At 34.5% G+C, this 22,428-nt stretch overlaps 1 pseudogene; it reads left to right on the plus strand.

Annotated features, from left to right (window-relative positions):
* The window catches only part of LOC124985708 (glutamate dehydrogenase 1, mitochondrial-like), a 74,235-nt pseudogene extending 70,748 nt beyond the window's left edge, over positions 1-3,487 (plus strand).
* Positions 3,488-22,428: the final 18,941 nt, after the last annotated feature.

Here is a 22,428-nt window from a genome sequence, read left to right on the forward strand (position 1 = left end):
TTTCTGCTTAAAACCCAGTGGTGCAACTTAAGAGTTAATCAAACTAATAGTTACCCCTGTTGTGCACAAAACATTGCTTAAAACATCATTTCAAAGTTAATATATTAATAAGTTATTTGTACACTCTAATCTTGGATAATACATTCACACACACACACACACAAAACAATGGAAGTGTGTGGTACATAAAATACTCTTGCTTATATATAAAAAAAGTTAAAGAAAAAGCAGAGTTTTTAAATCATTGCTCTTATACTCCTTCTTTCCCACCACCAAACTTATTATATATTATTTTTCTTCAGAAGGAGCAGCATTATTTGCAGATCCTGATTTAATCTAGAGCTTAGAGGGTCTTTGCCAATGTGTGCTCAAAGAATATTCATTTAATAATGATGCTGGGATTGCAGTAAAAACCTGAATGTGCAAATAGCTGCAGACAATAAGGGTCATGGTTTGGGGGGATTAACTCCAGGAACTTTTTGCTTTGCTTCTTGTTTTAAGATTTATAGGAACACAGGTATAAGGTTGAGTGTGATTTGGAAATTTATTCTTTGATCATCTTAAAGTGGAAGAAGGATCTCCTGAGAATTTGTTCTTCCTGTATTATGCAAAACTGTCTCAAACATTTTAATATGTTTAGTTGTAGATGGACACAATATTTTATTTTATTTATTTATTTATTTTTATGTGGTGCTGAGGATCAAACCCAGATAATCTTATTACTGAGCTACAACCTCAGCCATCAAGCATTTATTTTCAGATTTAAGAAATCCTTATTTTGACAACTATATTGTAAAAATAAAAGTGTAAAAATAAAACCTTTTCATCACCATTAACTGTAAATAAATTTTCATTGGTGATTTTGTAATTGTTTAGACAAAGTTACAGAAAGCACATGTTAAAGATGACTTCATATTTTATAACCTGGTTAAAATTTCTTTCCTTTATTTTTAAGAAAAGAATGAGGTTTCTGAATTTCCCATTTTGTGTTTTAGCTGAAATTGCTAGAAAATTATTCCTGCAACTTTTTACATTTGCCTGTGATCATTTGCCTGTGATCAAGAAAATTTATATACCAAAGCCCAATTTAAAAAGTAATGCCATAAAATAAGCGCATATGATATGTTTTAATTAAAAATATTTATTAGAAATCAGTGTACTAGAAAAGAACAAAGGTTCTCTTAGGTTAAAAGAGAACAATGAAACTGGGCCAGGATGTAGAGTATATCTATCATGTACTCTGGCTGGTAATGTAAATTGATACAGGCAGATTGGAAAAGTATTTGGTTGTGTGCATATCCTATGATTCTGAAATTTCGCTAATAGAAAATACATACAAAACAGTAATGCATATATATGCTTAACGAGAGACATTATGAGAATATTCATGGCAGAAGTATTCATGATATTCAGGAAATGAAAAACAGTACCAATCACAACAGTCCGTCAACAAAATAGATAACTATGTTTATAAACAGAATGTTCATAAACATTCCTTTAGTCAGCCTTTTCACTGCTGTAACTAAAAGATTCAGCTAGGAAAATTATAGAGGAAAAAAGGTTTATTTAAGTGCGCACGGTTTCTGAAGTCTTAGTCCATAGACAGCAGGTTCCATTCCTAGGGTTCATAACATTATGGTGGAAGAATGTGGAAGGCGGCTCACATGATTATCAGAAGCAGAGAGAGTCTCCACTTGCCAGATACAAAATATATACCCCAAAGTCATGACCTCAATGCCCCACCTCCTCAAACCACACCCTGCGACTTCAGTTACCACTCAGTTAAACCCTATCAGGATATATTCACTGATTGGGTTAAGACTCTCACAACCCTCACTGAGTCCCAGGCCTCCAAGTGCATCTCTGCTCTGGCCACTTCCCTCTCACCTCTACTCTCTACCTGGGCAAAGCGCTGCTGCTGTCCAGCGACAGACCTCTGTGCTGGGCTTGGCAACCCGCTGCCTTCCCGCAACAGGGGCTCACGCCCCTGATCCTGTTCTGGGCAGCGGACTGCAAAGACGATCTCTACTTCTTCAAGAGTGGGAGGGCTTCTTCGACCGTGGCACCGGCATGGTGGAGGATAAGCTGGTGGAGGACCTGAAGACCTGGGAGAGCGAGGAGCAGAAGCAGAACACGGTGGGAGGCATCCTGCGAATCATCAAGTCCTGCAACCATATGCAGAGCCTCTCCTTTGGCATTCAGCATGACGAAGGATCCTGGAAGGTAATCGAGGGCTACCAGGCCTAGTACAGCCATCACCGCGCCCCTGCAAGGGAGACATCGGTTACAGTACTGATGGGAGTGTAGATGAAGTAAACGCTTTGGTTTCTCTAATGACTTATAAGTGTGCAGTGGTTGATGTGCCATTTTGAGTTGTAAAGCAGTTGTAAAGAACTATACAGATAATGAGTTGGAGAAGATCACAAGAAGGTTCACTATGAAACTCACCAAAGAATGTTTTATCAGTCCTGGCACTGATGTGCCTGCCCAGGACATGAGCACTGGCAAACAGGAGATGTCCTGGATTGCTGACATCTATGCCAGCACCATAGGGCACTAAGAAATTAATGCACATGACTTTGTTCCTGGTGAACCTATCCATCAAGGAGGCATCCATGGCCGCATCTCTGCTTCTGACCATGGTGTTTTCCATGGATTTGAAAAATTCATCAAAGAAGCTTCTTAAATGAGCATTTTAGGAATGATACCAGGATTTGGAGATAAGACTTTTGTGGTTCAGGGATTTGATAATGTGGGTCTGTACCCTCTGAGGTATTTACATCATCTTGGTGCTAAATGTGGTATTGGTGTTGGTGAATCTGGTGGAGTATGGAATCTAGATGGTATTGACCCAAGGAACTAGAAGATTTCAAATTGCAACATGGATCAATTCTGGGTTTCCTCAAGGCAAGGGTATATTAAGGAAGCATCTTGGAGGCTAACTGTGACATATTGATCCCTGCTACCAGTTAGAAGCAATTGAGCAAATCCAATGCATTCAGAGTCAAAGCCAAGGTCATTGTTGAAGGTAAGGTGCCAATGGACCACAACTCCAGAAACTGAAAAGATTTTCCTGGAGAGAAACATCATGGTTATTCCAGATCTCTACTTAAATGCTGGAGGAGTGATAGTATTTTGCTTCGAGTGGCTGAAGAATCTGAAACATGTCAGTTATGGTCGATTACCCTTCAAATATGAAAGGGATTGTAGCTCCCACTTGCTCATGTCTGTTCAAGAGAGTTTACAAAAAAAAATTGAAAAGCATGGTAGAACAATTCCTGTGGTACCCACTACAGAGTTCCAGGACAGAATATTGGATGCATCAGAGAAAGACATTGTGCATTCTGGCTTAGCCTACACCATGGAGTGTTCAGTCAGGCAAATTATGTATACAGTTATAAAGTATAACCTGGGTTTGGATCTGAGAATAGCTGCCTATGTCAAAGCCATTGAGGAAGTCTTCAAAGTGTACAATGAAGTAGCATGACTTTCACATAGATGGATCATGGTTAACTTCCTCACCATCCTCTTCACCTGTAACTTCTGCTGACCTTTCGCAGGTATACATGTAACTGCAGAAATCTTTGTCTCATGACTCATTAAACAATGGACACAGTTCTTAACAAGTCAATCTGATTCAGCCCCTTAAAAAGAAATTAAGTTTAGGGGACTGTGTACAATCTGATGAAAGTAGAAATCACCTATTCCAGAAAGTCATTTAGCCATTTTGCTTTTAAATAAAAAGTCTCTTGCGCCTGATTGTGCTGCCTTACCCCAGGGTTCTTCCCATGACAGTCAGTGCTGTTGCCACGGAAAGCAGTCAAGAGCAGTCACTCACTTTTGCTCTGAACAAGTCTGGAAGGTGTGGTAACTTTGAAACTTATGAGAATTAGATGTATATTTTTCAGAAGGTGGTATGGTCCTCAAATGAGTTATTGGTATTTTACATCTGCATAGTAACTCAATTTTACATGTTGCAAACAAAAATAAAAGATGTTTCATATGCATTTTATTCTCATAGAATAAAATAAGTACATGCTGCTGTAATAAAATTGCCTTGAATCACTTAATAAACCTAACCTTGACTAAAGCAGTGAATGCCAATTAACATAGGAAATGAATGCTAGTATTTTTATAACATAAAACAGTATCATTTATAGCTTATCAGTCATGTAGTGGCCAGCAAAAATAAAAAGCCTGATGGAGGTCTGTCTTCATACCTGGAAACCCTGGAGGCTATTTTTGTTAAAACTATCAGAACTCACTAACTACCATTATGATACATAGTTCAAAGAATGCAGTAACCTCCTTATCATGTTAATTAATTGTTCTTCCCTTTTGAAGATCTATTGTGCTCACTAATTGAACCATAATTCAAGTAGAGTGTTCCACGAAAAACCACTGACTTCCTGTTTGGAGTTCAACTGACTCTGAGCACTGCTGATGGCCCTAACTCAGTCTGACCTTGTGTCCTCTTCTGGAGGCTTTGCATTCTGCACCAGCTTCATTAACAGCAGGCGGAAAACAACATAAGTTCTAGTGTTTATAGAGTTTTTTGGCCAGGGCCTTTTGAGCAGTAGTGTCCCAATGAAGTACTAGGTATTTATGTAAGAATGAGTGCTTTAAAAAATAATAATAATAATAATGCCCTTTCACACATTTCTAACTACTTTGTAACTACATGACTTATTAAAAGTCTGCCTTTTCAAAAAATAAAAAAACTCTCATAATCCAATCATTTCTCCTTTGAACTCTCTTGCATTGTCTCATACATGAGCTTTTGGGGGACACCACATCTAAACCGTAAGATTCTGCCTCTGTCCCCCAAAAGCTCATGCTCATCCCACAATGCAAAATACACTTAGTCCATTCTCAAGAGTCCCCATAGTCTCAATAGTTCCTAGATTGCTCAAAGTTCAGATCCAAAGTCTTCTCTGAGGCAAAAGGCAATCTAGCATTGTGAGCTACTGTAGAATTAAAAGTACTTTACAAGAATCCAATATATAAAGGTACAGAGTAAACATTTCTATTCATAAAATTAAGCACACAGAAAGAAGGGATAGGACCAAAGCAAGACCAAAATCCAGCTGGTTAAATAAGTCCTGCAGCTCCACGTTTGGCTTCTGGGACACACATGATGTGATAATGTTCTGTCTGAAAGGTTTGTGTAGCTCTGCCCGTGCCTTGTTGGTTGCAGCCCAAGTGGCCTTTCTTGTCTCAGCTTGATTCCTGCAGGCTTCCTCAACAGACATTCCATGGTACTGACGTTTCTTAATATTGGGGTCTCCCACTGCAACTTTGGTTTCCTCTGTACTTCTCCATGCATCGCGCTCTCAGGGGGTGCTCCCAGGGACTCCATCTCTGCTGCACTTTGCCTGGACTCCTAGACCTTCCTCTGAAATCTTGGTGGAAGCCTCCATGACCCCCTAACTCCAGCATTCTTTCTGCAGAACCAGCATCACATGGTTGATTCCAAGGTCTGTTGCCATCTAAAGCAGTAGCCAAGCCTCCAGGGACCCTGACTGCACCAGCTTCTGAGTGTCTAGGGGACTGAGCACCTAGAAAAAACTTCCTAGGCCCCCTTGTGCAAGAAGGGTGCCCTACTGGTCTCCTGAAGGGAATTTTCACTTTTACTCCCTTTATCTTGAGATGGGTATGGTCTTGCCAGCTCCTGAGATGCTGGAAGAGTGTGGCAGAGGGAAGCAGTTCACATGATGATCACAAAGCAGAAAGTTCTCCACTTGCCAGATACAAATATATACCCTAAAGCCAACCCCCAGTTCCCACGTCCTCTAGTCACAACCTACCACTTCAGTTACCACTTGTTAATCCATATCAGGGAACTAATTCACTGATTGGATTAATATTCTCCCAACCAAATCATATCTCCTCTGAACCTTCTTGCATTGTCTCACACATGAACTCTCACATCCAAACCATAACAATGACATATACATATACACATATGCATACAAATACAAATTTAGCCTGGAAACAATAATATAGATGAAATTAATTTTGAGTTCAATAATAGACAATAATTGTCTTATAAAATTAAGAAAGAGGCCAAATTAAGTAATAGCATTTAAATTAAAATTCTGCTTACCCATTGGAGGTTTATCATGAAATGGAGGTAGGATGATCATAATTTTTTTGTTTCTCTCTTCTGGTTGCAACATATGCATTCAGTGTGTGAAATTTATCAAATTATATTTATGATTGTGAATATTTTATATGTATATTGAACTTTAGTAAAATATTTTATATATTGATAATAATGAGTTTGGTTAATCAAGACAGTATAATTGGATGATTGACTATTAAGTGCTTTCATTGGATGCTAATATTTTGGTATAGTTTATCCATAGTTCAGTACCTGGTCTTTGTTATGGCATTGAGGTCGACTGGAGTTGAAGTTACCAACTCATTAAAAGCAAACTCACAAAATTCTGATGAACAGGCCATAAGGCTAATACATTAAGTAACACAGGTGAATATTCTTTCTGTATTTAGGACACATCTTTCATTATTATCAAATTATTAAATGGCAGGTTGTATAGTAAGTACTGGATGAAACTAGAGGAAGGTAAAATATTAGAGGGATTTTTCTTTTAAACCATTGTGACACTCAATTATGTGTTCTTTTTTATAGAGTCCTTTTCTCTGGAGGGTGTCTTTGGGCATCACATTCCATGTCTCTAAACTTGGAGGAGACAGACAAACCACGCCATTTTTCAGATGTTGGACTACAGATTTCTGACTGGTGCCTCACTTTTGTTTCTGTTTATAAAATTTTTCTTTATCTAGACTGCTATGAAGATGAAATTTTGACTTACTAAAAATACATTTCAGTCCCATCTGTGATAATACTTGGGATATCTTGGATGAGTGTTTGGGGTTCACATACTTTTTTCATTCCATGTGTGACAATCCTTTCATTTACTCTGTGTGTGATTAACCGTATTATCAGGTGTCAATTTTGTTCAGAGAGTCACTTAAGTTATAAATTCCTTGTGATAAATTCACAGACATATCTCATGTAGCTCCTACATTACTCAGGTTATTTACCAACTTGTTTTCATTTATTTGAAACAATTATTTAAAACTAGGTTTAAGAAATATTATGTGACAATATATTGCTCTTTTTTCCTACATTCAGCTACTTGCACATTAGTCAGTTCAAAAGGATGGTAATATATTCTGCTTTCAGAACACAGTTTTTCTCAAACTCTATTACATTTTTTGACACGTTCTATAACACAATAGTAATAATGATGGCAAATCAGAATGGAACAAATTAGTATTTTGATGGAAGAATCTGAGTTTTCAGTTAGTTTGAGAGAAACATGATTATTTGATAAGATCTTTCTTGAATTCATAATTTTAAAATATTTTTCATTTATAATAAAAAATTATAAATATCTATACTTATATATCAGCATCTTCCAAATATCCTCCAGAAGACTCATTTCTTCAGTCCCACTTTTAGGCTGAAACAAACACATACTCAAGTAATTGATAAATTTGGAGAAGAAGGGAATGACTTGTTCTCTTTTTGTTGAGCTACTTACACAAATCAATGGTTCATGTTGGCAGGGTGATAATATAAAATTCCAAGCATACTAACCTCTCAACAGTTTTTGTAAGATGAAACTAGAGCAGCTAGTTAAAATGGCATTTAAGATAATGTCAGAAAGAATGAAATGCCAGCTACCCATGATTTGGAGAAGGTAATAAGAAAAGAGCAACATATACCTGTTAGTACTTTGAAACAAAATAGTCATCCAGTTGTTGTATATCCTTTCCAAACTTACACAAAATTTATTTCTGCCAATAATTTAATACTGGTTTACTTGCCACATTTTTTATTAATAATAATGTTTATATGTATTTTCTTATTTTTCTGAGTTTTGTGGACACATTGAGAGTGCAAACTGTTTCTCAGACTGTTTTTGATCTCTTATGACTCTTCCTATGTTAAGCATGTAAATGAGTCAATCAATAAATTTGTTTATATTTTAGTTTACTGAATTAGAAATTTTTTTTAGTGTGATCAAGGGATAGAAGATTTCTCACTGCAGCAAAATATCATGATTGAAGAAGCTAGGGGAATTGAGTTAATAGTGGGAAGTTTATTCTTGTTTAATTTTTTTTTAGTTACTTAGGTATTTAGGAAATGTGCTCTCCCACACTGTTTTAGTCAACTTTTTCACTCCTGTGACTTAAAGACCTGACAAAAACAATTTTAGAGGAGAAAAAAGTTTATTTGGCACTCAATTTCAGAGGTCTAGGTCCATAGATGGTTAATGTCATTTCCTGGGGCTTGAGGTGAGAAAGAACATCATGGCAGAAGAGTGTGGTAAAAGAAAGCATCTGGGAGCACAGCACCAGAAAGGAGAGAGAGGGAGTGGGGAGCTGCTCAAGAAGGATAAAATATAAACCCCAAAGACATGCCCCCAATGACCCACCTCCTCTAGCTACATCCTAACTGCCTATGAATACCACCAGTTAATCCCTATCAGTGGATCAATATTCTGGTTAGATTAAGGTTCTTATAGTCCAATCATTTCACCTCTAAACCCTTTTGCATTGACTAACATATGAACTTTTGGGGGATACCTTATGTCTAAACCATAATACCTACCTTCCTGTCCTGTTTTACTGCTGGGGAACTGAACTTTAACTATGCCAAATGGCTTTCCAGATCAAATGATTATTGCAGAGTTGGACAAGAACCTAGTGTTCTTTCTAAAATTTTATATGGAGAATAGTATTGACATGTGCATTGTTCTTATACTGCATATAAATCTCAATACAAATTTTGATTTTATCTTCTTCCTTAGACATGGTTCAATAAAATAGTAAAAATCTGAGTTGTTTTTGGGACTCTTACTTATGTCCATCTCTTTGTTTTCTCTATTTTTAGGAGTATTTGGTATTATTTATATTTCTTATCTTCACTTGAATTAAAAAAAAACAAAACAAAATAATACTCCAATAATTATTTTTTTCTTCTGAAAGAAACTCTTCAACATTATATGAGACAAACACTTGATTATTTTGCTTTATTTCATGTCCTTTAGTTCTCCTTTATTCCCCTTCCTCTTTTCTTTAAAATGGAGTATTTAAATTAGAAGCATTTCATCTCCTATGCCTTTACACATTAAAGTAAAATATATAAACTTCCATTATTCATTAAAATTATTGTTCCTGAAATTAAAAGGAAGGGTTTTTTTATTAATTGCTTCACATATCAAACAAGAGATATGTCTTTTGGAAAGAATAAAAAGAGGATTATCTTTTGTGATTATAGGTATTTTTCTCCTCTAATTTTCAATTCATATTATAATTAAAGAATTCTAAACTGTTTTTTTATCTTAAAAGAATTTACTTATTATTAGTGCCTTTTCAATTCTGAGAACAACCAGCATGAAATGTTTTAGCTATTTTAGATTATAACTGCCTTCTAAATTCAAAGTCCATTTATAAGCTGATAGAAATAATAGTCATCATTTCTCAAATGCTCAATTATAACATTGAATTCTTACTTGCTATTATAATTTTGTAGTAATTTTGCTTTGTAGGAATAAGCTATTGTACTTATGTTCAAATATTTTTTCCTTCCTGCTGATAGGCCATTAAATAAAAGTGAAAACTGTCATATTTACTGATTATGTAGTTGAAAATTCAGCTTCATTTGATCATCCACAGTACACATAAAAGTTTATTAATGTCACCTATAATCATTATCTTTGTGTGAAGTTTATGACAAGATAAAAATGGTCCTTAGTAGAAAGCAGAGAATAAGAGAAGGCAGACTAGAAGAAAATGAATCTCTGTCAAAGGGCAGGTTAAGCATCAGTGTAGCAATTATTTAATTTTTTGTGACTACATCAAAGTGTCATCCCATTTTGACCAACAGCTTGGCATTTAATTGCCATGAATGATTAAAGCTAAGCTAACCTCAGAGTCAGTGGTTAAGAGCACGTACCCAAAATCCTGCTGCAACTGTTTAAATCGAATTCAACAACTAATTAGTAGTGCAAACTTTGACAAGTTTCTTAAACATTTCAAGTCTTATTTTCCTGATTTATGCAGTGTCAATCATATGATAACCTACATTCATGGTGGTTGAGTTTTAAATAAATGTTTCATACTTGTGGGAATTTAATAAGGATATTCTAATACATATTTAGTGCAATGTTTGGAACATGATGAACACATGGAATCATTATATTTCTAATGACTAAAAATGCTCTACCAACCACATAGACAGAACCTGTGATATAAATCATAAGCTAAAATTAATATTGGATCTTGGGCCATGTATAAGAAAAACATACCACACACACACACACACACACACACACACACTTGTGTGTGTGTGTATAAATATATATATATATATATGTATATATACACATGTGCATATTATATATACTAGAAAATAGTGCCCAGTTACAGCATAGAAAGCATGGTAAAAGGAAAGAGAAATATAGTAGACAGAAGTAAAGAAGAAAGGAAATAAAAATGAAAGAGGAATAGTCTCTATAATTAAACAAAAATAGTAGTCTTTCCCTTATTTTTCAGAACTCTGTAACAATTTGCATGGACAAAATTTAGAAATACCTCATACTAATAATATTATATAGGAATTTAAGATTCAAGATTAGATTAGAAAATGTTCTCAGTCTGAAAGAAAATAGGTATAGATTGGGTGTTGATGTAAAAGCATTTTGTGCTTTAAGACAGACTGTATTCTAGTCCTACAGTTCAACAAACATGAATGTGACAGTGAATAGGTCACTCTAAACCTTGGATTACCTATATGTACAGACTAAGTTGGGCAAAAAGGATTCAATATGTTTCATATATAATTTGAAATTCTTGAGTCTTTAAGTAGGTGATAAATTCCATATCTCTTCTGAAACCCCCCCAAGTGATTAATCTCATGGAAACCTACAAGTTCTCATTAAAGGCTCTATTTATTTTAGTCTCAGCCAATTTTCACAATTTTTTGATTATTTAACTCCTTTTAAATAAGCTGGCAGAACTACTATTCAAAGGAATAAACAGAAAAAACCTGAGTAGTATAACTAGCAGGTTCTACATGTTTTGGAATCTACTTCATAAACCTTTTATTGAATTAAAAAACTGCTTATTAGCTCTGTTAGAAAACCTGATTAATCAACTATTCTCTAAGAACAGGGATATTACGAGATATTGATTTCTTCTACAAGTCCATGGCAAAGGGAAAATAGAAAATTAAATTTTGTTTACTACAGCGAAGAAAAACCAGATCTTTATGTTTCATGTTGTGATAGAACATTCTTTAGAAGACCGTAAGTAATTGAGTGTGGATCATTCAAGTAACCAACAATAAGTAACAACTGACTGCTTTAGTTTCTAGCTATTAATTAAATAAGATTTTTTCTCCTTTAATCCAAGAAAAATATAGCTAGTATTTTCCTATAGAATAATAAATTAAAAAGTATAAAAGTGGATGTTTCTTAGAGAATGGTTGCCATTTATTGGAGATAGGAACACATTTGTCAGAATAAAATCAACACATTTTCTATTTTTACCTACAGAAACCATTTTGTATGTTTTCCTGGCTAACAATTGGTTTTGTAACTGTCTTTAAAGTCTCATAATGCATGGAATTATCTCTGAATTGAAGGTCATGTTTTAAGTATTAATCATGTACCCATAGATAGAATAAATCACCCAGGGAATGGTCATTCTCCCCTAGGATTGAGATCCAGACTTTATTGGATAGTGTTCCCGTGTGGCTTTCTGGGTAGTGCAAAAATTGCTGTTATTGTGTGCACACAAAACTTGCTAGAAATCTGTCTTCTGGAGCACTGAGAGATGCAGCTCATAGAAATGTCCCACACTTCCCAGGTCACTTGCAGCTAAGTGAGGGATAGATTTACACAGTAAGTATTCTACCAGTAGCACTTCCTGAAAAGTCACCTGAGGGGAACTGAAGAAAGCCAGTGTCTGCTGGATATTGATGATCCATGCACATTGCCGGAGTCAAGAACTAAAGTTGCTGTTCACTACAGGACCAAGACTCTGAAATATCAGGTGCCATAGGAGTTTGGTGCTAGAAAGGGTATCTGCTAGTCTGCTAAGGGAACATCAGAATAAGGAGACAAACCCTTCTTCCTGCAGTATCTCTCCAGTGGCCACTAATGACCACACTTCACATCAAGTCAATGGCAAAGGGAAAACTTAAAGAATCAAACTTCATTTCTGTAGGGCAGAGAATGAAGGATGGGTTTGGAGCAGAAAGGCAATAAACTGTTAACTGGTATACACATTAGAATTTTGGTAGGAACAATGCCTGAATAAAGTGTATGTGTATATGCTTGTATAAATAGTATAAAACTTATTTTGAATTCATTCTGGAAACCTCTTTCAAAGAGGATGGGAAAGGTCATATTGAAATCTCTGAGTAATCTGATATAGTTTTATAGACAGACTCTAAGATGCCCCCTGGAATTCCTGTTCCCTGAGTACATGCTTTCTATATTCCCATTCACTTCAGTGCAGGCAGAACCTGATTCTGATTGTATATCAGTCCTATGATTGTGTTACTTATCATTTGATTTTCAGTTCATCTAAAGGGAGATTATCCTGACTGGGCCTAACTTAATCAGGTAGGTGAGTGCTTTGGATAAATAAAAGTAAGCATCAAAAAATACTCTCTTGTTGACCTCAAAGATGTCTCAGTCATACTGTGATGGGTCGTATAGAGGACATCTGGGAGGGATCTGAGTGATCTCTATTAATTGATATGGATCCTCAGGCACCAATTACCACAAAGGGAAACCTTTGTCCTATGACTTCAAGAAACGAATTCTTCTAACAACCAGTGTGCCAGAAAGGATTCTAAACTCAGATGAGATTTTAGTTTCCGTCATTATTTTGATGGTAGCTTTGTCAGCAAAGAACCCAGAAATCCCATGTCTGGACTTCTGCTTACAGAGAATGTGAGATGATAAAACAATGGGTGTTTTTCTTTAACTCTTACATTGTGATAACTTTATTAAGCAATAGAAGAATAAATACAAGTAGTCAGAATTTTCTTACATAGGGACTCTTTTTTCTGTACTTTAGTTCTCACCTATGAAAAGCATTACTTTCTATTTTCTTATTCCTATCTGACACCAAATTTTTGCCTTTCTCTGTCAAATAATCTCTTAGGGGCAGCTAATTTTAGGGAAGAGGAACAGGGATGAACTGTTTTTGAGAGTGAGTTCACTGCCTCCTTGTTAGTGACTGATCAATTTTCCATTACTCCCTATGTCCCCCTACCCCAAATTCATAAATTGAAGTCCTAACCCTTAATGTAATAATATTTGGCAAAGGGGCCTTGGGGACGTAAGCATATTTAGATTAAATAATGAGGGTGGGGGCTTCATGATGGCATTAGTGGCTTTATAGGTAACTGGGGATGGGTGGAGGGAGACTCTTCTCACAGGGAGAAAGGACACAGTATAAAGGTGGTCATCTGCAAGCAAGAATGAGATCTCTTTTCAGAACCTAACCATAATGTCACCCTGATTTCAGACTTCCAGAATTCCAGACTTGATAATTGTACAAAAATAAATCTCTGTTGTTTAAGTCATCCAGTCTATAGTATTTCATTATGTCAACCCTTGCTAAGAAACTTATTATGCAAGGGAAGATTCATTATACAGTACCATGATATAGATTATCTAAAGAATAACTGGTAAATGAGTACATTAATGATAAGATTTTAGGACAAGAATGAGATATTTGATTAGGAAAAATATTACTTTTAGAAGAGAAGAAAAATAGAGTCAGAAGGAAAATTAGAGATAGAAGCAGATGGGAGTGAAACTTTCCAAAGGAATAAAAATGGATGATCTAAGTGGGTGATGCAAATGTTTTGGGGAAGAGTTTTACCTAGGGAGAAGATAAAGAAAATGGCAAAGATATTGATGAGTGTGTTTTACTATGTATTATGAATATACTTGTCCCTTTTGGAGAATTCTTTAATGACTAAGTTTTAAATTCAGAATATATTCTTTGAATAAATCAACACAAAACAAATATGGGCCATGAGTGACCCCCATGATATTTGGGTTGTAATATGCTTTCATTTAGCCGTTGCCATAGTCCTACAAACTGTTTTGTCATCGTCATTTTTTACTTCAGAAAATTAGATTTGAGAAAGTTCAAGGCAAAATTGCAAGTTTCTTCCCTATGTAAGTGGTGGAGCAGGGACTATAACCCAGGTCTAATTCTGACTTAGTTCAAGATAGTCACACATTGATATAGAGATTAACATAGATATAGAAATAGATACAAAAAGTATGAGTTGCTTGGCACCTGGAGGATGGTTAAAAATTAATTGCAGGTTGGAGGCATACATGCCACACTACAGCACTCCAAGGGTTATCTAAGCAGTTCTTAAATTTTAACACTCAACTCTCACAGCTCTCCTAGGAATTATGAACTCAATTTAAGTGACGAATGGGAGAAAGTTAAGTGAGCTGCCTAAGGCATTCCCAGTCTCTGACAGATCTTGGATTACTTGATTCTGCTGGGAGTTCTTGACTTAATGCCATTTGCAAAAGTATCATGGGTAATAAGCAAATAATCTGAAGAACTAACTAAAGATTGCCAATATTTGAGTAGTAGATTCTCTTATTGAAAAAGAAATCTCTATTTCATTATAGTTATAGAAACCTCAGTTTCATTTATATGTATCATTCTGATAAAAAACATAGTCCTTTAAAAATAGCTGATCTGGGAATGTTTGAAGAATTTGATCGTAGATCAATCAGTTGCTTCAAAGGGAAATTCATGAATTGATTACTTTTGAGCTCTTAAAGAATTTAAAGAAAAGAGATATACTCAAAAATACAAATTGGAATTAGAATTACTGGAGTCTAGAGTCCTTTTGCTTATTACATTGTCTTCTCACAATCAGAAGACAACTAAGAACTAGAACCACTGGATTCTCCTGTCTGTTGGCAATGACTTAAGAAAAACATATTTGGGGAAGACTCAATTCAGTGATTATGTTGTTTCTGCAAACAAGGATTTGTGCCCAGCTATGCCTACGTTGTTCATTTTGGGGAACAAATATATGAAGGAAAATTGGGCTCAATAATCTCATTTTGGGTTGATCTTCCTTAGAACAGACTTAATGACTTTCTGGTGCTTCTAGAACATAGGGATTTTCTTTTGTGTTCTTTGTGTTACTACTGACTATATTCACTTTTTATTCCTACTATAATAAATCATCACTGACTTAGTAGTGATTTAAAACAACACAATTTTATTCTCTTACAGTTCTAGAACTCAGACTTATGAAATGGGTTTCACTGAGCTAAAATCAAGGCTTTAGAACAGTTGCATTCCTGAAATATCCCTAAGGGAAAGTCTACTTCCTTTACTTTCCAAATTTTGGAAGCTACTTGCATTCCTTGATTTGTTACATCTTTCTCCATTTTCAAATCTATTAGTATATCTTTTTTCAAATATCTCTCTGGCTCTGACTTGTTTCCAAGTCTAAATCTAGCTAGTTGGGAGTTAGGTAGGTTAACTTAAAGAATTTTGACTTATCCTCCCTAATAGATTATGATTAATATTAATAATAGTGTGCTTTGTGGATGTAGCCAAGTGGTAGAGTGCTTGCCCAAAAAATGAGAAGCCCTGACCTCAATCTCCAGCACTAAATAAATAAATAAATAATATGCTAATTAAAAATATTGAAAGAAAAGAACCAAGTGAAGAATATAATGAGACATGCTACTTAGGAAATAACTCATTAGCACTAAACCTACATATGGAAATATTCAATGGAAGTAAAGGACTTGTCCTTTTAAGAACAACTACGGAATTTTTCTAAGTGTGAAAAGGTTCTTATCAGTGCAGTAATGTATCTCAAACATAAATCCCCAGGAAACAATAGGTACATAGTCATAAAGAAATGAAAGTAAATGAAGTGAATAAAGAACCCAATTTATGCTGGCCTTGAGGAAAAAACTAAAAACAAAGCATAATGTCCTGAGGTGAGAGCTGTTAAGGAGTTTCATCTTTTGAGTGAATTGATTGACACCCCATTATGGAGGAAATGTTGAGAGAGAAAAATTTTCAAAGACGATGATATAGGGAATAGTCTCAGACTCTATTATGAAGATATAGTAGGTCGATCATACATAATAAAATTTTCCTTCCAAATATTAAGCCTATGAAGAATCTTCATAAATATTCAGCTCTAAAAAGTACCTATGGGATCATAATTTCTGTAATAAAGACTTGTGAAGCAAATACTTATAGATATGACTTGTGGGACAAAAAAATATCATCATTAAAAAGATAGCACTTTAAAGAGCTAATAAATTTTATTTCCAAACCACTTCTAGTTGCATTATTCTATGACATGAAGATAGAAATGTAGGAATTATCACCTTGATTATGTAGACAACAATTTTAAATTGGTTGTCTTAAAATTCTGTAGTTTTGTTCTTTATTTATACTCTCATCCTGCCATATTTTGTTTTCAGGGTTGTGCATTGTCTTTAAATGTCTTTATTTTCTCACATTTTTACTGGTGCATTATTTTGTATAGTACATTGTCTTTATAAGTAAAATTATAAACATATGGATACTTAGAGGTAAATTTAAGATTCTCTGCCTCCAATCACTGTTCCATATTAACAATACATAACACAGTATATGAAAAGTCTTTATTTTTATGAATAATATATGCAATTAAATGAACATTTCATTTTAAACAAATATTTATTAATGAACTTCTACATGCCACACATTGTGCTAAGCAGTCTAGTAACGTAACACAGACAAACATCCCCTTCCTTGTTAAGCCTACCTTCCAGCAGTTTGTGTTTTTGGTAGTGAAATCAAACTTCTTCTAGACTCTGCATTTCTTAGTAGAAGAAAATCATGATACACTTGAAATTTTCATGAGACTTTATGTTACTTGCAATTGGTTATCATCTCTACCTTTAAAGGTTCTAGTTAAATGTAGAAGTGCTGGCTTGTTTGTTTTTTAATAAAATTAAAGTGGAATATAGATAACCATCAAAAGTAACTGTATAGTGTAGAATCATAAAAAGTAGATGCAAGGAAAAAATTCAGAATAATGAACTTGGTTTTCTCATCGATTTCATTACTAAAAAGGAATTACTCCAGGAATTGAGTTGCTGGTACATACAAGTGTATAAGAGAGTGCACCATACAGGAAATAGGCTGGGAGCATGTGGATGCTGTTGGAGAAATTGTATTTGAAGCAATCTGAGGATTTAGGCAGTACCAGCTGCTGGACTCTCACTTGTTGCCTTGGTTCTCATTTTGTCCCTAATAATGAAACATTTCTTACAATAGGCCTGATACATCAAGGAATTATTTGGATTTCTGTTACCATTTGCACTATTTCTTCAGACTTTAAACACACAGATTGGTAGGAATGGCAATTTTTCAATAAAATTGACATTTATTAAATAAATTTTGAGCTGTATTTTAGTCTCACCATTTTTCAGTCATAACTTGGTGAATCACTTATTGTCTTGGTTATCTGCTTTTATTTGATTAGGAACAAATACATAGGATTTAAAAAATCAGTGGTCTGATGCATTGAATATTTATGAAATAATTTTGGGAAGAACAGTCTGGTAAAAAGGTGCTTCATATATCTTTTTCAGGTGCATAAACCAGGTGCTTTACGAATGCAGTGGGGAAATTTTTGGCCTCACAATATTTATATTCTCTAGGTGAATAAGACCTACTGAGATGTACTTTCATATAGGGACCTTGAGTAGAAACTCAGGAACTGTGTGGGTTTGCACAGCATTTCTGTTACGATATTGCTATGTGACAAATTACTTAACCATATTATATCTCAGTTTTCTCATTTATAATATGAGGATAATAATATCACCACTCTTGTTTGGTTTTTGTAAGCATGGTACAGGCACAGATTTACATTCAAGTTCTCCTTGAATAAGTTATTTATCCTCTTTGCACAGTATACAGCCAGCTCCTACTTGCTCCACAAACCCAACAGAATAAGATTATTTTATGTTAAAGAATGTTATAAGTCAATTGTTGAGTGGAGGCATTAATAAAAATTAAATTATATAAATTTATGAAAATAAATAATATACAAAGTTTATAAATACTCAAAACTTATCACTAATTATTTTGCTATTGTCTGTTCTATTGAGGTTAAACTTATCTATATTCCTGATTTGTATAAATAGCATCTATAGTGAGATTCTATCTCATCCCAAGTTCACATTCCATGGTGTCAAGTTGGTAGTTTGTAATCTATGATGATCATGAAAGGAATGTTTACACGATGGAATTTGCCAAATAGTACAAACTAATTCTCATTCATTCCCTGAGCAGCTTGTTAAATGTTTACCAGCACAGTGCTGTATCTGCGTTTCATTGTCCTTAAGTGTAAAATGGACATGATAATAACTATTACTGCCCCGTTGTGATGATCTGAGTTAGGGACAACACTTAAAGAGTTCTGGTACATAGTAAATTCTCTCAAGAACTGTCAATTATTGTTATTATTTTCAACAACATTGTTACAGTGGGATTTCAGTACTTCAGTGTTAAACTACAATCTCAGGAAAATTTTCATCTGAAATAATTTCTAATTTAGTTCTAGACCAACCTGTTCTCTACAGAATTCCTATATGCCAAAGTGAGTGGACATTTTTGAGACAAGGGACTTAGTTGACATATACTATCACTTTCCAGCCATTGTTTCCATATAGTATACAGTCGCATTTGCCATTGTCTTTGTAAATGTTATGTTTGAAATTCACATTGATCAGGCATATAACCAGTCTATTCACACTGTGGTCCACACTCTTATCATCGAACAGGGACTGAGGTGAATTTAGGTATCTTCAGTGTCCTGAATGAATACGAAAAATCATGTAAAGACAATAAAAATGACACACTTGTCTTGATTTTTTTAATGCTTTTGAAATGAACGTTAGAAAGTATACATTACCCCATTCAAAGACATATACCAATAAGCACAGAATTTACAGACATTTTGTGAAAACTCAACCTTGGAGAAAATCAATATGAATTACTAACTTAAATAGAAGATTTAAATAATCTAATTAGAAGAGTTGAGATGAGTTTTCCAACAATTCTGGTGCCCACAGAAGACTTAATCAACCCTTAAGCATTCTGAATTCCTAGTGAAGTTAGTGGGTACTCTATGTGCTAAAGACATTTGAAAGAGACTAACTATATCCGCAAAGACAGCATAGGCTCTTAAGAGAGTCCTGAGACAATAACCTACCTATATTAGGACTAACTATCAGACTCATAACTGCCAACAAAGTTTTCTGGATGCTTGTGTTAAATCAAAGGCAAATGCTGACATTTATATAGTCAAGCATTTCATTATGAAAATATTATATGCAGCATTTGTGATATATCACATTTTGTTTGAGAATTCTAGTTTTGTCATAATTTTTAGAACTTAGGTCTTTGTAACCGCTATAAAAAACAAAAAGAAGTTATATATTACCAAATCACAATGTAAAACTTTTAAAAACCTAATGTCTTTATAAATAATTATTATTTGAGAAAATCACCATCTTTCATGATTGTTTTAATAATTCCCCTCATATTCTGCTGGTATCTTAAAGCATCGTGAATAGTTTCAAGGTAAAAGCATTTAGTGAAATATTTATAATGAATATTTGGAAATCACATTTTTTGAACGAAATTTTAAAATATGAATACTGATTGGTCATTCATCTAAAAAAACTAAAAGAAACTTAATATGTTTTTCTCATCATTAAGCTTTATGCAGAAAAGGAATTGAAGGACATAAAGATAGCCAGAGTTCAACTAGATGATTTTCTGAGAAGTCTTTATGACTGACAGCAGGTCTCACTGACCATTAAACAGTGATTTTTCAGTGACTTATATAGATTGGTGCCTGACTTTCCCTTTTTATTTCAACACTGTCAACTACAAGTCATGGAAATGCTCTTCTCTGTACCACAACTGGACAGTAAATTGCCAGCAAATTGAACCTCTAATTGTTCTCAAACTATCATTTAAGATTTATGCTTTGCATTGGGAAATGTCTTAAATAAATCAATGAACCAACATGAGATGCTCATTAGGAACTGATGCCATATTTCATTATTTTTTCAATTTGAAAACTTTAATTTCTAAAAAAGTTTTAGGTTTATGTAAAAATTGACCAGAAAGTGTATACTTTTTCATTTGACACCTCTTTCCCTCAGTTTCTCTATTTATTCCTTGTATTAATGCAGTATATTTATTAACAATTGATGAACCAATATTGATACATCATCACTAAATAAAGTCTACAGTTTACATTAGGGTTCACTGTGTGTTGAATATTCTGTGGGGTTGTATATAATGTATAATGACATGTATTTGCCACAGTGGTATCATAAAGAATACTTTACCCTAAAAATTCTCTGTGTTCTGCCTAGCCTTCCTTCCTTCCCCTGACAATCACTGTTCTTTTTTCCTTGCTATAGTTTTGCCTTTTTCAGAATGTCATATGGATGTCATATGGTTGGATTAATATAGAATGTGGCATTTTCAAATTGCCTTCTGTCACTTAGCAATGAGCATTTCAGTTTTCTCCATGTCTGTTCAAGCCCTGCCTCTCTTTCTCTCTTTCTCTCTCTCCCTTTCATTTGCCCTCTCTAATGCTGAATAACATTTTCTTGTATGCATGTAGCATGGTTTATGTATTCACCTACTGAAGGACATCTTGATTGCTTTCAATGGTACTAAAGGTCCTATAAACATTTATGTGCAGTTTTTTCTGTGGTCGTGCTTTCAGTTCATTTGGGTAAATATCAAGGGACACATGACCGTATTTTCTAGTAAAAGTCTAGCATTACAGTAAAACACCAAAATGCCTTAGAAAGTGGTTGTACCATTTTGCATTCCACCAGTGATGAATGAGCGTTTTTAGGACTCCACATCTTCCTCATCATTTGGTGATGTTAGTGTTTTGTATTCTAGTTCTTCCAACAGGTGTTTGGTGACCTTGCACTGTTTTAAACCCAGTTCCCTGATAATATGTGATGTAAGCTTATTTTCCCATGCTTTTTCTATTCATACCTTTTTTAGTGAAGTATATCTTTAGTTCTTTTTCCCATTTCTAATTTAGTTGTTTTCTTATTGTTTAGTTTTTTTCTTTGCATATTTTGGATACTAATACTTTATTAGATTGTTGTTTTACAAAGATTTTCTCCAAAATTGTGGTTTGCCTTTTCACCCTCTCAACAGTGTTTTCAGTGTAGAAGTTTTTAATTTTAATTATCCATTTGTTTGCTCATTCAGATTTTGAAAATATGGTTTCTTCCTTAAACACATCGTTATGTTCGAAAGAGAAGTATCAATTTTTTCTTTCATGGATTGAGTTTCTGGTGTTGTATCTAAAGTTATCACTAAAGACAAGGACACCTGGATTTTTCCTATGTTATTTTTCATAAGTTTTATAGTTTTGAATCATGCAGTTAGATCCACGTTCACTTTGAGCTAATTTTTTGTGAAAGTTGGGTAATATGTGTCTAGGTTTACTTTTTGTGTGTATGGATGTCCAGCTTTTCCAGCACGAATTGTTGAAATGACTACTCTTTTGCATCAAATTGCCTTTTACCCTTTGTCAAAAATCACCCAAATACATTTGTGTGGGTCTGTTTCTGGACTCTGTATTCTATTCTGTTTATCCCCTGTTCATTCATGAATACATCCCCTGTTTCATCATCATCTTGATTAGATTACATTATCTTGATTGCTCTACTGTATGGTAAATCTTGAAGTCCAATACTTCTAGCCCCAGCTCTGTTCCTCTGCAATATTGTGCTCTCTATTCGGTGTACACATTACATTCTTAACAAGACCCTCCTAAGCACTCTGCTACATTGGTTGGGTGCATTGGTTGAAGGAGCCCTCAAATGGCTTCCTGTCTGCCCTGACTCATTTGATCTGAAAATGTTCTGATGTTTTCAAGATGCTCATGATATCCTGACTAATTCCTTACTCTATTGCTGACCTTCCTTTATTAAATTCTTGTTCTGTGACACAGTCCTCTTTTGATTATATTTAATTATATTTATTCCTCTTCATTCTACTGATTGTTAACATGTGTCAAGCATTACTCTATGCCAGAGACTATGCTATGTGTCTTAGAGTGATTATTCTCATTTAAACCTCTTAATTAATAGACATTATTGTTCTAATAATTTTACAGATGCAAAAAGCAGTTTCAGGAAGGATGAGTAATGTCCTTCAGTTCATATGGCTCCATACAGTAGAAATGGGATCACATCCTAGATCAATCTGAATTTCCACATTTGGTGGAAAAACATTCTTTTTTAAACTGTCTAT

Source organism: Sciurus carolinensis, chromosome 5, assembly GCF_902686445.1.
Source record: "Sciurus carolinensis chromosome 5, mSciCar1.2, whole genome shotgun sequence".
NCBI lineage: Eukaryota > Metazoa > Chordata > Mammalia > Rodentia > Sciuridae > Sciurus > Sciurus carolinensis.